This window comes from Cyprinodon tularosa, unplaced genomic scaffold (assembly GCF_016077235.1).
Source record: "Cyprinodon tularosa strain WSP-4 unplaced genomic scaffold, ASM1607723v1 ctg807, whole genome shotgun sequence".
NCBI classification, from domain to species: domain Eukaryota; kingdom Metazoa; phylum Chordata; class Actinopteri; order Cyprinodontiformes; family Cyprinodontidae; genus Cyprinodon; species Cyprinodon tularosa.
Genome location: NW_024039571.1, coordinates 49,009 through 64,633, shown reverse-complemented (window position 1 = coordinate 64,633; position 15,625 = coordinate 49,009). Strand labels below are relative to the sequence as shown.

General features: G+C 44.7%; 1 protein-coding gene across 5 annotated transcripts in view; it reads right to left on the bottom strand.

The window, feature by feature from the left end:
* The window catches only part of rhbdl3 (rhomboid, veinlet-like 3 (Drosophila)), a 66,969-nt gene that overhangs the window by 50,038 nt on the left and 1,306 nt on the right, over window positions 1–15,625 (bottom strand). The gene's annotated exons all lie outside the window — the stretch shown is intronic.

Sequence of the window (15,625 nt, the reverse complement as noted above, 5' to 3'; positions counted from 1 at the left end):
GCTAACTGCTAACAGCATACCTGCTAAATGCTAACAGTATATCTGCAACTTGCACTAATAGCATATCTGCTAACTGCTAACAGTACAACTGCTAATTGCTAACAGTATACCTACTAACTGCACTAACAGCATTCCTGCTAACTGCTAACAGTATACTTGCTAACAGTATATCTGCTAACTGCTAACAGTATACCTGCTAACTGCTAACAGTATACCTGCTACTGCTAACAGTATACCTGCTAAATGCTAACAGTATATCTGCAACTTGCACTAATAGCATATCTGCTAACTGCTAACAGTACAACTGCTAATTGCTAACAGTATACCTACTAACTGCACTAACAGCATTCCTGCTAACTGCTAACAGTATACTTGCTAACAGTATATCTGCTAACTGCTAACAGTATATCTGCTAACTGCTAACAGTATACCTGCTAACTGCTAACAGTATATCTGCTAACTGCTAACAGTATATCTGCTAACTGCTAACAGTACAGCTGCAGGGTCGACCGCAGAGCTTTCTGTAACAAAAATATCTTCTCAGACATCTGAACATTCATCTTGCTGGATGCTTTAACCTTGTTTTAATCTTTCAAAGCTGCCTGGATTTCACCGCTGAAGACTGGAACAGAGATGTTGGTTATTTAAACTGATTTATGAACTTTAACAGAAGCTTCAGAATGTTTGTGTCTAGCGTTCCCGCCGTGTGCAGAACACGCCTCTTCCAATGAGCGTGTGAGAGAAAGCAGACGTTGGTCAAGGGATTTAAAAACAAACTGACGGATAACAGAGCTTTTGTTTCTGCTTTTTTAATCGACCATCTTAAATCAGTTACTAGCATAGTTAGCATGACTAGCTTAGGAAACTGTTAGCGTGATGTCATAGGTGTCTCACGATCAATCTGATGACAATTATACGGTTACCTCAAATCTAAGTGTTCAAAAAACATTTCAAACATTCCTCCATGACAGCTACTGCTTTCACTGACAGTCTGAACGAACTGTAAAAATGACAGTTTTTACTGTAATACCTTCATATATGTCATTCCTAAAATGAAGCACAGCCCTGATCCAAAAACAGGCTTAATAATCTCGACCTGGCAGCACTTTAATTGGTGTCCGCACTAAAAATAGACTGGAAAACATTTCTGGCTCCTATTTTCACTCCTGTTTGCAGAAGTGATTAAAATGATCCAAACTGCAGAGTTTGAACTGTTTAAGGAGCAGAGCAGATGATCGGGTTAAAGTTCAGCTTCTCTGACTCTGCTGCTTCTTTTCCTCCAATCAATTCAATTCAGTTTATTTATATTCCAGAATATTTCAATTCTATTTAGTTTATTTCTATAGCTCCAATTAACATCATGACACTTTATAGAAACAATTTAACCAGATCATCCAGTCAGATTGATTCAAAGTTTTCTATCTAAGGAAAACCAGCTGATTGCATCGACTCATTGACTCTTCAGCAATCCCTCACCCTAAGCATGCTTGTAGCGACAGTGGAGAGGAAAAACTCCCTTTGAACAGGAAGAAACCTCCAGCAGAACCAGGCTCAGTGTGAGCGGCCATCTGCTGAGGCCCACTGGGGTTCAAGGAGACAGAAGCAGACATAGAAAAAGAAGCATAGATACAAAAGGCAACTGTCAACCAGCTCCACAGGCGGCCCCGTCCAGGAAACACACAGCCAGGCAGACGAGCTCCGAGCCAGCTCCCATGTCAGAGGATGAAGAGAGCACATCCAGTTAGTCACAGTCAGAGAAACAGGACTACACTGGAAAACAGGCCAAGCTCCAACATCTAGAAACAAAGGTGTTTATGGCAGCAGCACAGCTGATATTTCTCTCCAGGATGGAGTCACAGCCAAACAGGAACAGACCAGATCTGTTTTCCCTCCATCAAATAATGCAGATTTACAAAAACTAAGAGTCAGGAACAGGAACCTGTAGATCAAAGCCAGCCGTCTTCGTTCTTTAGTAGGAAATCATGTTTTGGAGAGAAGTCAGGAGGAAAGCAAAGCCTCAGCAGAACGGCTTGCAGGCCTGATATGATACCATGTAAACACACCGATGAACACGCAGGCACACATGGCCGCCACCACAGCGCAGGGAAAGCTTCTCTGCCGTTTACAGATCAACATCCAGCAGCTATTTTTAGCTCAGCGTGAAAAGCAGAGCCTGTTTTCCGCTCTGCCAGCTGGAACGGCTCCTTTCATTAGGAGGATCTATTTAAAGGAGGCAGGGAAAGATGATGAACCTTACAGGTGGATATTCTGTGAGAACAGCAGCAGGCCGATCCGAACGGTTCTCCTCCTAAATGCATGACTCTCAGGCTGAGTCACGCCTCGCCTGGTGTCAGTCGCTGACGCAGAGCTGGAGGCTCAGCCAACAGTCAGCCCTCCGTCTGTGAGGGTCAGAGGTAATTAGGCCCAATAAAAATGCAGAGAAAACAGAGATGAAGCCGTTTAAAGCTGAAATATGAATCAATAATTACCTTCAATGTTTTATTAGCTGCTTTTTATTCATTCCAAACTGTATAACAGCCCTTTGGACGGCAGTCAGGGCCGGCAGAGAAACATTTACCAAGTTAACACCTAAAAGATGCAGATTAAAAATAGCATCAGAAGCGTTAAGAAATGTTTCTGCTGCTATTTAGGAAATGCAACCAGAGTCACTATTACTGCCTCCTGACTGCTTTAATATAGAAACATTTCCAAAGCTGATCTGGGACCAGCGGATCTTCTTTAGACCCTTCATGCTGCCAAAGCAGCAGCTCTGGAATGGAAGAACTGGTTCTGCACTGGGAAGGAATAAAGAAGGGGAGGAGTCTCTGATAGAAGCTATGCTGAAGCAGAAACGTCAGTCTGCGACTGAAACAGGAGTTTTATGGGTTTAGTGCAGCTTTCAGACTTTAAATGAACATTTTCATTCCATAAAATGCAGCAGCGATCAAATATAAACAGTTTGGGAGAAAAAGATGGTGCAAAGAAACGCATTGATCTGGAAGTTCAGAGCTTTAATATATAAGGTGCAAATATGCAGTTTTCTGTTGTTTTTTTTATCAATAAACTTCTGACTTAAAGACTGAATTTAGGCAGTAGTGTCAAAAGTTCCCTTCAGTAGAAGTATAGATCCTGCAGTTTGAAAACACTCTGGTAAGTTGAAGTATCAACTTGACCTCTTTACTCCAGTAAAAGTGAAAAAGTATGCGCTCCCCCTAAAATTTAAAAATTTATAAAGTATAAAGTAACCTTTAAGAAAAAACGGCCAATCCCGCTATATAAAACTAAAACCCTCTATTTCTTTTAATCCTTGAGTTTGGGGGCCCGGGGAAATGAGGGGGGTTGGGTTTGGGTTTCTGGTTTTCCCGATCCTCTCGCCGGGTGTCCAAACCTTTCAAAACTTTTTAAACCCATCTTTTTCGGGAATCCCCACATTGTAGCAGGGCTAGACAATTAACTTTTAGAGTTTGAAAAAACACCTGGCTGGTTTTTCTGATTGTTTTCCTTTTAAAGCTAAAAAAATGAGGGGTTTGCGTTCTTTTGACTATCCAATCACACTGGGTTTTAAATGGTTGTGGGCGGGGGCCAAGAACTGCTTTTGGGGGGGAAGGGAAAGCACATAAAAGGGAAATAAAGTTTTAGAAACTTTAAAACCCGAACCCAAGGGGAACGGTAACTTTTGTTTTTTTTAAAAAAAAATGAAAAGGGAAATTAGAAAAAAAACGGGATACGGGTGTGAAAATAAAGTGGGAAGTCAAAAAGTAGGAAAGAAAAAAAAGCAAGGAGTAAAGTAGAGATCCCTTTAAAATTTACTTAAGAAACAGTAAGGAAGTTTTTTTACTTTGTTTACTTGAAACTTTGGCAAAGGTTTTTATGACTCGATGGGGAAACCTTAAATCATATCAGAAAAAGAAAAGATTTTAAAACTTGAGAATTTAATGATTGGGCCCAAAGACCGAAAAATCTTCTACTTTAAAGGGACTTGGGTTTTTAAACCACCAGGTTAATTTAAAAAAAAACAAAAAACATCAGCCCATCATTTTTTTTTTCCCATCCATCCTTTCCACCCCCCCCAACCCAATCCTTTAAATCCCCTTTCCATCCATCATCCATCCACCCCACCCATACCCACCCATCCATAATCATCCATCATCCCCTTTTCCAATCCACCCAAAAACCCACCTTTCCAAATCATCCCATAAATTCCCAATCTCATCTCCTTTAAATCCATCACCCCAATCCATCCATAAATCCATCCATATATCCACCCTTTCCATAAATCCACCCATCCATCCACCCCATCCAACCCACCCAAAAAACCCTTTCCCCAATAAATCATCAATCATCCATCCAAATAAAACCCAATCCATCCCCCCATCATCCATCCTTTCACCCAAAATCCATCCACCCAAATCCATCCATCATCATCATACCCACTCCCCCCTTTCCTTTATCCATAAACCCATCCATCTTTTCCTAAACCCAAATCCATACCCATCCATCCATCCATAATCCACCCAACCCATCCATCCATCACCCACCCAAATTTTCCACCACCCATCCCTTTCCATCCATCCATCACCCCATCCATCCCTCCTTTCCACCCATCCACCCAACCCCCCATCCATAATCCATCCTTCCCATCCCATCATCCACCCTTCATCCATCCATATCCTCCACCCATCCATCCCTGAACTTCCTTCCATCCATCCCTTTCCTTCCACACCCATCCATCCACCCTTTTCCATCCTCCATCCATCCTTCCCCAAATTCCATCATCCATCCATCTTTCCACCCACCCATCATAATCCATCCACCCACCCATCCACCCACCCCATCCATCCATCCCCCATAACCCCCTCCCCCAATTCCAAATCCATCCATCTTCCATCCTTCCATCCTTCCACCCCATCCATCATCCATCCCCCAAAATCATAAACCCTTCAGATTCCATCATCCTTTCTTTCCATCATCACCATCCATCCATAAATCCTTCCATCTATCCTTTCCTTTCCGACCCCTCCATCCTTCCCATCCCCCCATCCACCCTTTTATCCACCATCATCCATCCATAATCTTTCTTTCCATCATCCATCCATCCACCCCATCCCCAAATTCCCCATTTTTTTTTCCAAATCTTTTATCCATAAATTCCTTCCTTTATCCCCTTTCCTTTAATTTATCCATCCATCTTTCCAATCCCCCCAAATCCAAAATCATCCTCCATCCATCCATGTCCACCCATCCATCTTTTCCATCATCCATCCATCCCTTCCAAACCCCATATCCCCATCCATCTCCATCCTTTCCACCCAATCCATCCATACCATCCCTTTCCATCCCATCCCCCACCCATCATTCCTCACCCAAATCCTTTCCTTTTTCCATCCATCCCCATAAACCCCAAATTCCCTTCCACCCAACATACCCATCCTTCCATCCTTTCCTTTTCCATTTTAAAATCCATTCCATCCCTTTCCATTCCACCCTTCCAAATCCATTTATCCATTCCCCTTCCATAACCCACCACCCATCCTTATCCTTTCCCACCCCAATCCCCCATCCATCCACCATTAATAAACCCCCATCCCCATAAACCTCCACCCATCCATCATCCTTCCTTCAAAATCCTTTCCCAACCCATCTCCTTTCCATCCCACCAAACCCAAAATACCACCATCCATCATCATCCCATTCATCCACCCCACCCATCATCCTTTCCATCCATTCATCCATCCACCCAATCCATCATCCATCCATCCATCCATCCACCCATCCATCACCCAAACCCTCTTTTCCACCCAACCACCCATCCATCCTTTTGCCATACCCAAAACCCATCCATCCACCCATATCACCCTTTCCTCATACCATACCCAAATAAACCCAAACCATCCTTTCCCACCCATCCCCCACCCAATTTCATTTTTAAAAAATCTTATAATTCATATTTTTTCACCATTTTTCATTCCAACTTCTAAATTAAATTACCCAAACAATCCCCAATCATCACCCTTTTTTTTATTTTTCCAAATTTTCCAAACCCTTTTTTAACCCAAATTTCAATTATTTTTTTTCAATTAATTCCCTTTTTCTAAAAAACTTTCCAAATTTTTAATTTTTTCCACAACATCAACCATAAAAAATAACAAATCCCCCAACTTTTAACTTTTACCCAATACAAACCAAAAAAAACAAAAAATTTTTTCCCACCTTTTAAAAAAACCCCCTACCAACAAACCCAAACACCAAAAATAAAAAAACCCAAAATAAACAACCACTTTTTTCAAAACTTTTCAATTTTTCCACCCACAAAAACCAAAAAAAAACCAACACCAAAAAACCCAAAACCCCCCAAAATAACCTTAATAAAAAAAAAATTCTAAAAAAAAAAAAAAAAAAAACCCAAAATAAAAAAAAAAAAAAAATAAAATAAAATTAAATAACAAAAAATAAAATTTTAAAAATTAATAATAATTAAAAAAAAAACCCAAACAAAAAAAATTAAACCAAAAAAAAAAAAAAATAAAAAAAAATTTTTAAGAAAAAAAAACAAAAAACAAAACAAAACAAAAAAATTAACCAAAAATAAATAAAAAAAACCCAACAAAAAAAAACAAAAACCCCCAAAAAAAAAAAAACAAATAAAAAACAAATAAAAAAAATAAAAAAAAAAAAATAAAAAAAATAATTAAAAAAAACCCCCACAACCCCACCAAAAACCCCACCACCAACAACACACAAACTGAAAGTTCCGCCAAACCCGGGGCCCCGTGTCAAAAACCCCAAAACCCGCCACACAACCAAACAAAAAAACCCAAAACCAACACCCACACACCACAAAACCCCAAACCCCCACCAAAACCAAACCAAACCCACACCAACGGGGCCTTCGGGTTCCCAAATGGAAAAAGGTTAATGAAGGTGTACCCCACCAAAACCACCAACCACCACCAACCAAACCACCACCAAAAACCACACCAACCCCCCACCCACAAACCAACACACCCCCCAACCACCACCACCACCACCAACCAACACCACACCAAACCACCAAACCACCTCCCCCACTCCACCCTCCCCCACACCCCCATAAATTACCAATAATACTATCTACCATCATCTTAGTATTTTTATTCCTTTTTAAAACTCCCCCCTTACCCAACCCCACCTTCCCCCATACCTCCCCCATCCACTCCATAGATAATATACCCCCAAAAATTTTTTTTTTATTTAAATTTCCTCCAACCATCCATATAATATTTTACCAACCACAACCACCACCAACAAAAATCCAACACCATTTTTCCCCCACCACCCCCTCATTCACCTAACTAAAAATTTTATTTGGGAATACCACCTCACCTTCCCCCATCCCATTTAAAATACCATATCCCCTTTCCATTCTTTTATTATATTTAACCATTTTTTCCACCACCACCAACCATCTAATTTACCCCCAATATTTTTTTTTACCTTCCCTTATATACCTGATATATATATAATTTTAAATTTTTTTTTTTTTTTTTGGACCCCCCCCACCCCAACACCCGCACTAAAAGGGAACCACGACCTATAATATAATATATAAGAATAAAGAGTTCCCCCTATCCCCCCACCCCCCCCAAGGCTTCCCCTACCCCACCAAAAATTTCCGGGGTGGGGTTTCCGGGGGAGCACCGGGGAGGGTTTTTGTTTTTCTCCCCCGGGGAGGCCCGGGGGTTGGGAGAAGAAAATGGGTTTGGGGGGGGTTGGGGCCCCCCCGGGGCCCCCCCGGGTGGGGGGGGGGTTAAAAACCCCTCCCAGGGGGGGGGGTTTTTTTTTTCAAAGCAATTATTCGGGGAATTTTTTAACTGGAGGACCAAAACTGTATGATTTTAATGATGGTTGATTTCTCTTTTCCTTCACCTGTTGGGCCGGGCCCTGTTTCTCATCACTGTAATTGATCCCATGCTTTATTTAAACTGTTTGGGTTTTTTTCCCGCCATCAGGGCGGATTTTCCCTTGGGGCCTTTGGGTTTGTAAAAAGATATAGGATCCGGTTTGCCTGTTTCCGTTTCTGTATTCGAACCTTTGAGCCTGCCTGCCCCTGTCTGGTCTGTTAGCCTGGTCTGTCTTCAGTCTCCTGTTGGATTATTCTGTGGACTGAAGCTGGATCTGCCTGGATCCGGCTTTGCCCTGCGGATTATCCTGCCTTCGTCTGTCTGCTTGAATCTGATCTATCAGTCCTGCAGCCTTCTAGGCTTCAGCGTCTGCAACTCTCTGCCAGCCAAACGCCTGGAATCATCCTCATCCTCTGGGATCGGACTGTTCAGTCTAGCCAGGTTAGTGACTCACGTCCATAAGCATCCTCCATCAGATCATCATGTCACTAACCTGTGTTTCTCTACTATAGACGTTCCTGATATAGACGCCCTAGATCCGTTCTGTCATTGTTTAAATAAACGCTTTTGAACTATTCCACTGTCTGTCTTGCATGAATTCTGGGTCCTACTTTCTGAGTCATTAGAAAAACGCATATTTCCCACCCCTACAGTGGCATTGAACGTGTTCTACTGAGTAACAGGCGGCTTTGCTCCTTTTACGTTTAAGGCTGTTTGGAACTGAAGGCAGGAGGAAAGATTCCCTTCAAGAGACAGAAGTAAACTAGTTTGCTTCCCAGCTGCTCTCCATGATCTGCCCTGATGGCTGGGACCAGTGCATGGGTAGATCTGACAGGGTGCAGCGTGACGCCCCCCCCCCTACACGCACTGCTAAACGCAGCTGCAGCTTCCCTCTCAGCCGTCAGGCAGCAGCTACCTGGGAGCCGAATCTCTGAGGCAGCAGCAGCTCGGCAGGAGGAGGTTTAATGTCATGATGTCATCGGGTGACTGTGGTCATTCGCTGACACTGAATGATAAGGGGTGTCCGACACAAAGACAGACCTCCCTCATAGAAATAGGGAAGTCTATCGATATATGAGGCCCTTAGAGGGATTCTAGGATAAGCATGAAACCCGTTCTAATCGCCCCACCCCCCACCCAGAAACAAAATGAACAACAGATTCATTGAAAGTAAGCAGCCATGTGAAAGTGTTTAATCTCTAAGCTGCTGCTGGGGGACGCCTAGAAGGATCTGCTGGTGGCACTGGGAGCAGCGTGTTACCAGCAGAGCAGCTGGGGGCAGATAGAGCTGCCAACACACAGATCATCCAAACCAGACTAGAAGGGAGCTCCGAGATTTAATTATTTCTCTGGATTAATAGTTGCTGCCTTGAGTTGCCTTTAATGATAGTCAGACTGTAAACGAAAAGCTCAGCGATCACCAGAATCTAGCTCTGTTGCCTGAATTAACAACCATCCTTAAAAGCTCAGTTTTTTCTTCTGCAGCTTTCATCCATCATCTTTAAAAATAAATGCCTCGTTTAGGTAGAAAAGTTGGAGTCTTTCTAGTCCAGGAGTCACCAATTAAAAATCAGTGGGTCCGAAAATCATCAACCAGTAAAGATCCAGAGGGCTTTCTATTTATAATCTGTTAGTTTAAACAGAATTTAACCCTGAAATAAAATGAGTCTTTATGCCTCCATGTTATATATTGAATTTTTACATAAAAATAGAAATTTTTCAATTTTAAAATCTAAAGTGTTTTTTTAAGTAGAGAACATCAATCGTTCAGTTTGGTTTATAGATAATTTTCTGATTCCCATATTTTCTCAAACCCCTGAACCGATGGTTTGTTATTTTCTTTCTTTTTTCTGTCTTAATGTTGGCAGTGGGCTTTAGGCTGCCCTGCAAGGCTTTAAACCTGGGTTTAACCGGAGACTAAGCCATTCTCAAGCACATATCAAGGAGCTCATTTTGAGCCTGGATCCAGATTTCTTGTTGATTCTGTTCATGGTGGAGAATCCTGCTTCACAGCAGCAGGTTGAGCCAAACATCCTCTAAATGTGCAGGGTCATCTTTGAGCACGCCATTTCACTTTTCTTTCACCAGTTCACCGCAGTTCTTCCAGCAGTCCACACTTTCTCTGCTCTCTTTTTCTCATGGTCTTCTCCTTCTTTCCCATCGCCCGGCTTGCCACAGGTTTGCCTGCTGTGTCTAAAAGTAGCAGCAGCAGCAACCCAGACTGACAGCTCATTGGCTCATTTGGATCACGTGCAGCCTGGAGCCGGACGCTCCCCAGGGCTTTACCGTATTAACAGGAGAAGAGGCGCAAGCGAAGTTAGACACTACCTTCAGACAACATGCGGTAATTTATAAATGTTTTAAATCAGGTTGGGTCTGGATCAGCCAGCAGGTGGATCCGGATCCGGACCGCGGTCCGCTAATCCCTGACCTCTGGTTTAAGGAAAACTTCTACATAAAGAGTTTTCTGGTTAGAGCAAGATAAAGACACTAAAGTGGAGATTAAAATCAGGAAAACATCCAATGAATGAAGTTCTGTTCAGTATCAGAGGGAGGAATGATAGAAATTGGCCATTCTGGACAAACTCCCCCCCCCCCAATCTACCCACTTGCTTGAGGAGATGGAGAACATGAAAGGCAGACCTGAGGTTTGCTCTCCTCGAAGGAGGGAAGCACTGACACAGCAACCGAATCCTCCTTAGGGAGGGGTCAGCGGAGGGAGGGGAGGGAGGGGGGGGGGGGTGGGGGGGGGGGGGGGGTAGTGGTGCAGCGTCTCTGGAACTCAAACACCTTTAGTCACATGGGAGTTGATGAAAGCAATATGAAGGATTAGGTCACTGATCCAACTGCCAGCTGAGCCCCACAGAAAGACCTGAGCCCATGTGACCGCATGCTAACGCTAACTGCAGTAGAGCTGCTCAATAGATGAAATCATCATCACCATCCACTGCACCAGCGATGCATGGAGGGCTGCAACTCTGATTGCAGCTTCTTCTGTGTAAAAAGTTTCTATTTGCAGTAAAATATTTAACCAGCTGATGTTTTACCTGCGTCAGATCATAAAAGCGGTTAAAGTTCATCAACTTTGGAGAGACTGTAATAATAGAAAGAGCAGACTGACTGAAATATGGACAAATCATAATATTAATGCCGACCATTCAGCACTATTTGCACTGCTCTAAACCTTCCACATCGATGACATTAAACCGGTTTTTCTTTCCTCCTTCACTGTTTACATTCTGATCTCTGCTGCACTTTATAAATGGAAACGTTCATTTCACTGCTCAGCTGCTCAGTCACTGTTGATAGCTGCAGGCATCAAATGTCATATCGTATAAACTCTGTAAATCATATGATAATAAAGTCTCTGAGTCAAAGAAGCCAAACTAACCAATCAACTATGGATCCATTAAGGAGGAACTTGGTCCTGGAACAGGACAGGATGAGAAAAAGGATTTTCCAGATCTTGCTGAAAGTTAGAGAGTGAAGTAATGGTTGCTAACGGCTCCCAGGCAGGATGTTTCCCAAAGAAACTGGTGTTTCCTTTTTTAGAAGATTCAGACAGAGTTGCACTTTAAGCTACATGAACTTATTTTATCTCCGATTGTTTGTGAAAGATGCAGATAACATCTGATCCGTCCTTCTCTCAGCTCCTTTAATTCAGACTGTTGGTAACTTTGAATCCCAGTTTTCCTCCAGATGAGCTCATGACGGGTCGACCCTTTCCTGGACCACAGAACGGACCTGACCTCTGACCTCTGGCCAGACTGGGACTGACAGGTGACACATTAAAGTGACCTACAGGACCTTTTTTCTCTCAAGCCGGGCGTACGCTGTGGGATTGTTTTCAATCGTTGCACGCAGCTACAGCTCGTCATACAGTGTGAGTTCACAGCGATGTTTGTGCAGCACGACGCTCTGATGCCATCTACCTGCTCACTCTGTACGACTAAAAACCAGGTGGGACTCGGCTCCGCAGTGAGATGGCGCTACTCGGACTCGTCTATCTGGAAGCCAAACCAGTAGCAGAGGAACATGAAGCTCACTAGAGTGAAACGCGCTGCCTTGGATATTTGGGCGATTTTGTGCTGAAAGCCCTAAAAAGAAAAGGAGACGACGTATTTGGACAAAGACATGGCTGAGCTAACGTGGCTACTACGGTCTGTCAGTTTGACAGAAAGAACTCCATTTCACTCATTGCCCCCCCGCCATGCTGCTGGGTTTTCCTCTGAGAAGAAGAAGAATCCTATTTAGCCCACTGAGCGATTTGCCCACGATGGTTCTCGTGATTCCTGATGGGGAGGGGGTCGTTAGAGACTGATCGCCCCTCGCTACCCCCTGTTCACTACACCACACACCATCAGGCTAAAGGTCGGACCAATCGAAAGATTCTTGCATTACTGGAAAATCGCCCCGAAAATCGCACAGTGTACGCCCGGCTTCAGTTAGAGGCGGCTTTACAGACAGACCAAGGTGCCTGGAGACACTTTTGGAGGACCGCCATCCCTCAGCACCAGAAGGCGGGGCTCTAATACCTCATTTACACGACCCTTAAAAAAACCGATCCATGCCGAGACCGGTCCGAGCCCAGATCAGTTAACCAGGCCGAGCTCGGTTCTGACGACCGTTTATACATCACGCTATCTCGGTTCCTCGACTCCTCGCCTCCTAGTGACGATCTGCGGTATTACTGCCAGTATTGAAGGAGGAAATCAAGCCGTTGGTGGCGGTAATGCACCAAGGGTTGTTTGCCAACCGCCATAAAACACAAGAAGAAGACAAAGAAGGAGGGAATCAAGCAAATCAAAATGGCGGCGCCCGTCACATTCAGAAAATTATTATTGCTGTACTCCGGTGTTTGCGGAAGGTCAGGCGAAGACGGCAACCTTTCATGGATTTACTTGAGAAAGTAAATTTATAGTTATAGTTGTTCTTCTTCTGTCTTGTGTTGGTTGGCAAGCAACTTCCGGAGGGGCATTACCGCCACCTACTGGAATGGAGTGTGAATCGCGATGTGCATCCAGACGAAGATGACGCGTTCTGATCATGCGCTGTTGTTATCAGAAAACCGAGCCGAGCCCACCTCTGGAACTGGTCTGCAGTTAGCTCGGTCCGGTTGAGTCTAGCTCGGTCCGGTTGAGTCTTGCTCGGTCCGGTTGAGTCTAGCTCGGTCCGGTTGTGTCTAGCTCGGTCCGGTTGAGTCTAGCTCGGTCCGGTTGTGTCTAGCTCGGTCCGGTTGAGTCTAGCTCGGTCCGGTTGTGTCTAGCTCGGTCCGGTTGTGTCTAGCTCGGTCCGGTTGAGTCTAGCTCGGTCCGGTTGAGTCTAGCTCGGTCAGGTTGTGTCTAGCTCGGTCCGGTTGTGTCTAGCTCGGTCCGGTTGAGTCTAGCTCGGTCCGGTTGAGTCTAGCTCGGTCCGGTTGAGTCTAGCTCGGTCCGGTTGAGTCTAGCTCAGTCCGGTTGAGTTTAGCTCGGTCCGGTTGTGTCTAGCTCGGTCCGGTTGAGTCTAGCTCGGTCCGGTTGTGTCTAGCTCGGTCCGGTTGAGTCTAGCTCGGTCCGGTTGTGTCTAGCTCGGTCCGGTTGTGTCTAGCTCGGTCCGGTTGAGTCTAGCTCGGTCCGGTTGAGTCTAGCTCGGTCCGGTTGTGTCTAGCTCGGTCCGGTTGAGTCTAGCTCGGTCCGGTTGTGTCTAGCTCGGTCCGGTTGTGTCTAGCTCGGTCCGGTTGAGTTTGCTTTCCATTTACACACCATAAGTTATCTCAGTTACTGAGCTCGGACCGGTCTTGGACCGGTTTTTCAAGGGTAGGGTAAATGGGGTAATAGTCATCAAAGAAAGTGATCTGAGCTCATCAGGAAGGAACCAGGAAAACCTTCAACAAAGCAGATCAGAATAAAGGGGCAGAATAGGTTTTAACTGGATCATAGCGACTGCAAACAACCAGTCTGAACTGGTTCAATCAGATTATTTTCCAAGAAAGTAACGAAGCAGAACTTAAGCCTGACCGGGTTGGTAGAGCTGAAGTTCATAGTGTTCTAGACCAGAGGGATCAATTCCCACTACAGTCACTTTATCTTTCCATCATTGGATTCCTCAACAAGGACAGTCTCCTGTTGGGCCTACATTTACGGAACGTTCTTCCTCCAGACTCTAATAGTTGATGTTTAGGCCAGAAAGCCCAAATACAGAAGCTTCTTGTCTAGATGCTGATGTCTGGGGGTTGATGGAGGTAAAGTCAGCAATATTATATATACTGTTGAGGCTGTAAAAGGCTCTATGCTGGAGTGATTCAAGGCTTTTTTATTGCATTTATCCAACTACCTGACAGTGATCTAGAGTTTTAAGGTCTAAAAAAAAAAAAAAGAGTTGGAAAAAGCCGTAGCGCTGCCCTTCTACCCCCTACTGCTGCGCACTGCTGGAAAACTGGCTGAAAGATGGGGCCTTCTGTAGCAGATCTCCTTAACGTCATTGATGACATCATCAAATGTTGCCATTTCTAACTTTAGGATTTAAACCAGACTAAAACAGCTGGTCAGGGAGGCTAACATTATTGGATCATTTCATTATCCAAACTCTAAGCGTCAAATAAAAGATAAATGTTTAGAGAAACAGATATCTGTCTCTGGGGTCTCGGGGGTCTCTGGGGTCTCGGGGGTCTCTGGGGTCTCGGGGGTCGGCCCCTTGACAAATGGAGTGACGCATTGAAAGCGGGGAGGAGGAGCAGAGCAGAGAAAGAGGACGTCTGTGATTGCGAGAGCGGGCAGCGACCTCGCCGTTTGGACAAACCCGCGTTTTGTTTTCTGCAGACGCCCACTTGAAGAAACTCAAAGCTGTTTGGCACGCATGAAGACAGCAGCTTGAGGGGCCCATTCAGGGGCCCATTCAGTAGGAAAAAAGTCCCTTACTAACACACACATGCAGTCACAACATAATCCAGGAGGCCCCCTAAGAGGCCGCCTGACACGAGCCTCAGACTCCACCCAGGAAATCCCAGCTAACCTCTGCACACATTGATCCAGAGAATGACCCTCAGCAGAACGCAGGGGCCGGTCCCCAGGGCCGGCAGGTGCTGCGGCAGCCCCTCACTGTTATCCGTGCATAAATGAGGGTTTGTCTGCATGCATGTGTGAAAGCAGGGGGCTCGTTTGCCGTCTGTCAGCTCAGTCGGCTGCTTGCGTGATCATGGGCTCTGTCTCTCCTGCGTCTCTTTCAGGACAGGCTGGACTCATAGATCAATGCATCCTGGATTATGTGTCATCCTAATGGTATCACGGGGGTCACTGTGAGCGAGCCATGCACCCTGGGCCCCTGGCGTCCTCCCTCTCTGATGCTCCGGCTTTGACAGAGACGTGGCGTGTTACACGTGCTGCCATGATTGCTGCCCAGCAGGCGAGGATTTAAAGTCAGGCCTGGAAACGTCTCAGTCTAAAAATACCAAAAACAGGAAACACACACTTCCATATTCACTCGTTTTCCAAGGGAGAGATCAACTTCTGGAGGATGGTTTACTTAGAACAGCGTCTGGAGGTTTCCATGACAACCATGTTCCAGTTCAGCAGAGCTCAGAGTGGCGGTCATACCAGGAGAGTCTTTAGTTCTTGTTTCCTCTCATGCCATGAACTGATATTCAAAATCTCTTCATGCTTTTTGTGTTCCTTCTGCAGGGAAACAGAACGCAGCTTCTAACAGGTTCCCTTTAATACTAACCTGCATTCAGCCACATCCATATTCCATCAATTCTGCCTCCCCCCCCC